This window comes from Harpia harpyja, chromosome 2 (genome assembly GCF_026419915.1).
Source record: "Harpia harpyja isolate bHarHar1 chromosome 2, bHarHar1 primary haplotype, whole genome shotgun sequence".
NCBI classification, from domain to species: domain Eukaryota; kingdom Metazoa; phylum Chordata; class Aves; order Accipitriformes; family Accipitridae; genus Harpia; species Harpia harpyja.
The window spans coordinates 1,218,668-1,225,163 of record NC_068941.1 but is presented as its reverse complement, the minus strand read 5'-3'; the positions used below and the strand labels follow the sequence as shown (position 1 = coordinate 1,225,163).

The 6,496-nt window shown below is 46.2% G+C and overlaps 1 long non-coding RNA gene across 1 annotated transcript in view; it reads left to right on the top strand.

The window, feature by feature from the left end:
* Positions 1 to 286: 286 nt before the first annotated feature.
* The window catches only part of LOC128152946 (uncharacterized), a 50,049-nt gene continuing 43,839 nt past the window's right edge, over positions 287 to 6,496 (top strand). The window contains exon 1 of the long non-coding RNA XR_008238795.1: positions 287 to 444. This is a non-coding gene — a long non-coding RNA (uncharacterized LOC128152946). The remainder of the gene's footprint in view (positions 445 to 6,496) is intronic.

Genomic DNA, 6,496 nt, shown 5'->3' with positions numbered 1-6,496 from the left:
TGAGTCTTGCAGCGGAGATTGCCTCCTAGAGCACCTTCCCACTCCGTTTGCCTTTGTGAGCCCCTTCCTTCCGCCCATAGTTGTCCTAAACACACCTTGTGGCAACATGAAAAGGCATTTGTTTGCATGGAAAAGCAACATTGGGATAGTGCCACTGTGCTCTGTCTTTGGTATGAAAAGCAGGAGGTTTTCGTCCTTCAAAAAGGAGTTGTTTCTTTTTTTTTTAGCTTTTCTTTCTTACTTTACTTCTCATCATAGTTTTTCTCCGTTTTGCAGCCCACAGCCCTGGAAGCTGGTTTCCACCAGGAGGTGCCACTGCGCATTACCCATAGACTGAGCGGCTGGCTCTGCTCCACATCACGCATTAGAGGGACTGTGAAAGAAGAACAGGCAGAGTGAAATTCCTCCCAAGGCGTTTTTATTCAGCCATCCTCAAATTCCCATGTGAGTATTGCTAAAATTCAAACTGGGTATTACTACTTGGCAGCTGCAGCTGTGGGACACAGCACTATATATATATATATAAAATAGTCTGTCTATCTTTTCTACACAGCACTTCAGTGGCTTCCTCATAACAGTTTGGTCTCTCTATTGTTTTGCTGTTTGTTCTTCCAAAGTGCAGAAAGTTTATTTCACTTAAGATCTCAGAGTTAATGGCAGACAAAAGGAAGTGGGTGTGAAGTAGCTTATATAAGCACTGTGAAAACCTGGTGCCCTTTCTATTTATAGCTCTGCTTGAACTTTCATTTATTTAGTTGCTATTTTGGTACGGCAAACATTCCATCTCCTGGGGAAAGTACGTCAGCAGTGCAGGTGAGCAGGAGGGAGAACACATCGGTCATGCAGACAAATATTTAATGGCCTAGAAACCGTTGCCATTCCCAGAAAGCATATATAACCAAAGCGATACTGAAGTGAAGCTTCCCTTGCACGGTCATTCAGCTAATAAGTAGAGCAATGTTTTGAGGTAAACCCAAACCTTTTTACTGACTTCATATCTTTTATTAAATTTTAAATGGAAGGAATTTTTAAAATTTCTGTTCTCAGTGAAATAGGTTTGTCTGATAAAGTGGATACCCTTGATTGCTTGTCCCATGCTCTGCCTTCTGGGTCGAGAGCTGGCTAACAAGCATTAAAAAGCTACAGGTGGGCTTTTTAGTCCTGGCCAAGGGGGTTTCCTTAGCTGTTCAGTTCTCACACCTTTCTGTTGTGGTACAGCCAGGGTCAGCCCAGAGTCCAGATCACTGGACAAGTCCATAGTGATCAGGCAGGTCTGAGGTCGGGCAGGAAGGCAGCCCACAGGTTGGGGTCGGTGCCCAGACCAATGAAGATTGTTTCTTCACTTCTAACATGGCTAAACTGAGGTGGAACAAGTTTAATTCCCATGGGTAACAAGAAGCAGAAAAGCGTGGGTTTCCAGTGGCCCACAGCCTCTTCCCAAGAGAGACACCTGAACAACTTCGTGCCTGGATGGTCTTACCACATTGAGCCAGGAGCGCACATGAGCGTGAGGTGGCTATCTCCAACTGTCCCTGAGTGCTCAGCCCAAATTACCAGGCACCCGTCTGCATCTGTCTGAAATAAGGGCAGTGTTTGTCTTGAAACAAACCTCTGAGTCATTGTTACCCAGACCTACGCTCTAGTAGCCTCTGTGACACTTCTAAAAGTAAGGGATTGTCCCAGTACTGCTTGCTGGCTATGGTGGGACTTCAAAAGAAGGGGGTTGGTTGGAAGTGGGTACTCCAGAGATAAGCTGTCAGCCGTAACTAGATGTCAACTGCATTGCAGTCATGTGTGTTGTGGAAGGTGTGAGAAACTCTGTGAACCCCCTTTGCTAGCAGGTATGAAATTATCTTAGTTAGAAGTGCTGATAAAAGGGATTCAGTCTGTGTGAGACAGGCAAGGCAGATGTCACTCTGGCACAAGCCAGAGCCGTAGCCATATTGCATATGTATGACAGGCGCAGTTGCAATGTAAAAAGGAAGGTCAGAGTTTCACAGCAGATGGGCTGGTGTGAGTCTGTTCTCAGCCCAATATTCTGTGGACTACATCATTAACTGGTGGAAATCCATCTCTGTGCACCTGTGAATTTCTCTGGCCAGAGGTCTAGCATCTTTCAGCAGCTAAATTCTGTTTTAAGTCTGGCTTACTTCTTCAAAGAGAAGACGGATAATTTCAGGTGAAGGCCAAATCCCGCCTTTGCACTATTGCTGCGTACAGTGATTAATGATGACACTGTCCCCGGAGTAGGTGGAGAGTTTGCTTGCTGGATCCGCTATGCTTAAGGATCTCTCTAATTGAGTATGTTGGGACTCCCTGGCCATACTACGGCCATACTTACAATTAACACCTTCCTCCACGTTGTCATTATTTAGCCATCATAGTCATAACGTCTTAGATCATTGCTTTACTCACTCATGAGTTTGGCTAATTGATAGACAATATTTTAAAGGAACCCAGAAGTGTTTGTTCCCACCTCCTTTTCCCTTTCTTATCCAGTAATAGTTGTACGCACCAATACAGACCTTCTTGCATACTCAAATGCCCTCTCACTGAACACCTTTGTGGACTTCATCGATGTCTACCTGCTGAACAGGCAGGGCTTCCTTCAGAGAAACAGCTTGGGGTCATTGGCTTCAATCGAAGCAAATTAATGAGAGAAGTATTCTGGACCTGGTCTCGCTTAGCCCATACTTCAAGGCCTTATGTGAAGCACATATGTGAGCAGGCAGAATGAAGGTTCGTTATGAATTCTGAGTGCTTGGCTTGACAACCTCAATAATACTGCAGAGCAAGCTGGGAGAGGGAACTGTGCATGTGTCGTCTCACTGGGGCTTGAGGCAAGCGTTTCCAGAGAACCGTTTGCTAGTCTATACTGGGCGAATCTGAACCCCGCTGAATTTAGTGAGAAACCAGGAGACTTGGCATGTATCACTTACTGCGTGACAAGTTACATGTACATTTAGGATGAGGACATTAGACAGCCAGGTCCAGGTACTTGAAGATCCTTTTCTTCCACCAAGAATTAAGGGTCTTATTACCAGCTGAGGAGGGGGAGTGATAGAGCGGCTTTGGTGGGCACCTGGCACCCAGCCAGGGTCAACCCACCACAGAGGATCTGGCCCTTCTCCCACAGTTTGGAGACACCCAGACGTGTTCTAATATAACATCATGTCTCAAGTCACAGGAGGCTCCCATGTACTTTTTGTGTGTCAGTTATTGTGGAGCTGTTAGAAAGGCTAAAAAAAACAAAAGAAAAAAAGGAAGGAGGAGTAGAAGACTCCTTTTGTAATTCCTCACCTTTACTGTCTCTTCCTTGGAGCACAGAGAAGTCAGTAGAAAAACATGTGCCTTAGGAATTTCCTGGGTTGGGAATGAAGGGTTTGATTCATTGCTAATAAAGAAAGCCAGCAGTTGCAAGCCAGCTTACCAATTGAGGGACTCCTTAGTGCTTTTGGGACAGGGACTAGCATCTGTCGCAAGCATCTTCCCTTCCTATGGGAGAGGCACCGCTTGCCGCGTTTTTCTCTCATCTAATCCTGCCTACTCATACTCACAGGTCTTTGTTTACCAAAGCTGTCTTTACAGGGTTAGATTAATCACTTCAGTCAATGTTGCAGCCGGGTTAGGAACCTAGTTGTAACAGAAGGCTGCTGCTGAAGGTCTCTCCCTCTCAGGGGAAAAGATTTACTTGAAATGTGAACACCCACCCTGCAACCATTTAAGTGTGGTCCTTACACTCAGGGTTTTGCAGGACATGTGCTGGGGCTGTTGTATTAGTACCAGACTGCTTGGTTTCGTACTCCTTCCAGAACTTCCCCGGGTGTCACTGGCATGAGGATTTAAGTGGCCGCTTCACCTAGCACCTATCCCCAGCTTCTACCCAATATCTATTTTCTTGCATCTCGCTCTTGCAAAATGGTCTCTGCACCTCAGCTGGGACAAGGAGGAATTCACATCAAGCAACTCCCCTCACTCCCTTACCCCTCGTATTTAACCCATGAGTTTGGGCTGCAACTGCCAAAATCTGCTAGTCAGTGAATTAGATGACTACTATTGATACACATCTTTTCTTCTGGTTATGGATGCACAGTAAGAATTCTTGGCCCATTCCTGATAGATACTGAGGACACAGATGCAAAATGGCATTTGCTTCAAGCTGTTCGTTGCTTTATAAAAAGGAAGTTGAATACACTCAGTGATTTTATGACCAAGAGGAGCCTCTTTCTATTTAATGCAGGGATGGTCACGCAGCCATTATATAGGAGACAATATAGTGGAGCCACTCATCTCAGAAGAAAACAGGGAACCCGTTACTTCGACCTCCCTCTAATTGCATGTGAGTTTATCTGAAGAGGTGGAAGGTCTTCCGCTACATGGAATAATAGAAGAGAGAATTTAATTAATCCTTTTCTGCAGTCAGTTTGCAGAAGCAGACAACTTTGCAAGCGTGTTGTTCAACAAGCATCGCGCTTTCTCTCCGTTCTGGGGTTAGGATCTGAGGGCAGAAGCAAACATTGAGAAGAGAGCTGTCCTGTGACTATAAACGAAGATGTGTGTATTGATACTGACATCTCCTATGGCTTGAGCAATCTTGGACATGGGGCGAGGTCATTCACACTTTCATGTGCTAGCCAGCGAGTTGAATTCTCACACCCTTATCTATTATACTGGCTAAGGCGTCGCTGTTTTCTCTTCTATCTGCATAACCAGGTGTTGAGCAACTGGAATGTCATTCCAGAAATTCTGACTGGCTTGGGTGTGTGCTTCTCGCAGGAATTACTTCTGGGAATCACTCAGGAGGGCCAAACAATATGGTTTCCAAAAATTATGTCACTGTACAGCATGCATTTAAATGAATTGTATAATTTAGCCATACATGATCCCTGTATTGTAGAGTAGCAGACTCCTCTGCCTGCTATTTCAGAAGGTGATCCAGCTCCTAGGACCTGTGTGCTATTTACGTGGTTATAATGTTTATTTATAGTGCATATATGTGCCAGCAGGGCATTAGGATTTATTTAATATTTTCCATTGTTTCAAAGTTGCAGCAGCACTCTTCATCCTCCCACAGCCCCGTGTCTTTGTAATTGAGCCCCATCATTCATTTCACTCAGCTACAAGCAGGACACATTCCCAAATGGAAGCAACACTGCAGCAGGCACAGGTGTTGGGAGGGAGCAACTTTCAACACAGTTAAACACTACTTTCCGCGGCTCTGGGCAAAACCCTGGCGTCTAGAGCAAAAGACTGACTGCATCATGGTGAGCAAGTGGGCAGAGCACACAGGAAAGATTGGCGAGCCACGGAGCTGCCTTCCTGCTGAGCCCTGACCTCTCTGGGTACACGTGTGGGGGAATTCCCCGTCAAGGACTGCCGCAGGGCCAGAGACAGAGGGCAGAATGAGCTGCACTTCTCTCCCGGGCACTACGGCGGCATCAGGAGCCCCCCAAACTGGCCCAAACAGGCAGAAGGTTAGGAGCAGCCTTGAACAGCCAGGTCCGTTGTCTGTGTTGTTGCTGCATCACGTGGAGTTGCTCTGGCTTTGCCTGCACCGCATCGGTGTCTGAAGGCTACATCATCTCACTTGTTCATCATCTGTACTGTTTACAAGCTGGCTGGCACTTTGGCTTTCACCTGGAGCAAATCAGCTCACTCTCCAGGGAGGAAAACTCACTCCCCAGAGTGAGAGCTGGTCACACAGAAGCTCCACCCTTACTGGCAGTGTGGCAGTCCTTGGCTGTTGGAGCAGCAAAGCCCAGAGTGAGAACAGCTGCCAGAAGGCACATGGACATAGCTCGGAAAAACATAATGAAGAATTCTGCCCTTTTTCTTCACTTGATGGCTTCCCTTTTTAAGCTTTTTTTCCTGGTACTTTAGGGGAAGCCAAGGGATCTGACAGAGCATAAAGTGGGACTCAAAGGAAAGCAAAGCTGAAAACTCTTTGGGTGCCTGTCGCTGAATTGCAAGGGTCAGTTTGAGTGCTGGCAGCTGAAGGGTCAGGACACGGAGAAACGTCTCCTGAGGGAATTACCCTGCACACTTTTCCTGGCAGGGAGCTGGCAGCGGAGAGCTGTTTGCTCTTCAGTGCAACATAGAAACTAAGGGCTCTGTCTAGCTCGTACATACAGAGCTCCATTGGATGTTATCTGATGGCCCTAGGGTACAGCTGGCCTTGTATTTTAAATATGGTCCAAAGCTTGTTTATCGAAAGACAATTAAGAGCATTTAAATGAGGCTATGTCAAAAGAAGAGAAACAGGGCCTTGAAGAGGGCATAGTTAATGTTCTCTTAGCAAGCCAGCAGGACGAGACAGCTGCGCTGTCATGAGAACTGACCAAATCTGCAGAATATGAAAGAAATTCATTCTGCACTTGTGTGCAACACACCAGGCTTTAGCAATTTTTGTAAAGGTTGAGATTTCCATTTTGCTAGCACGGTTCTGCTTACGCTCGTTGCCAGGGCTAACGTAAGCAAGTGACTGCGCAGCTGCCTA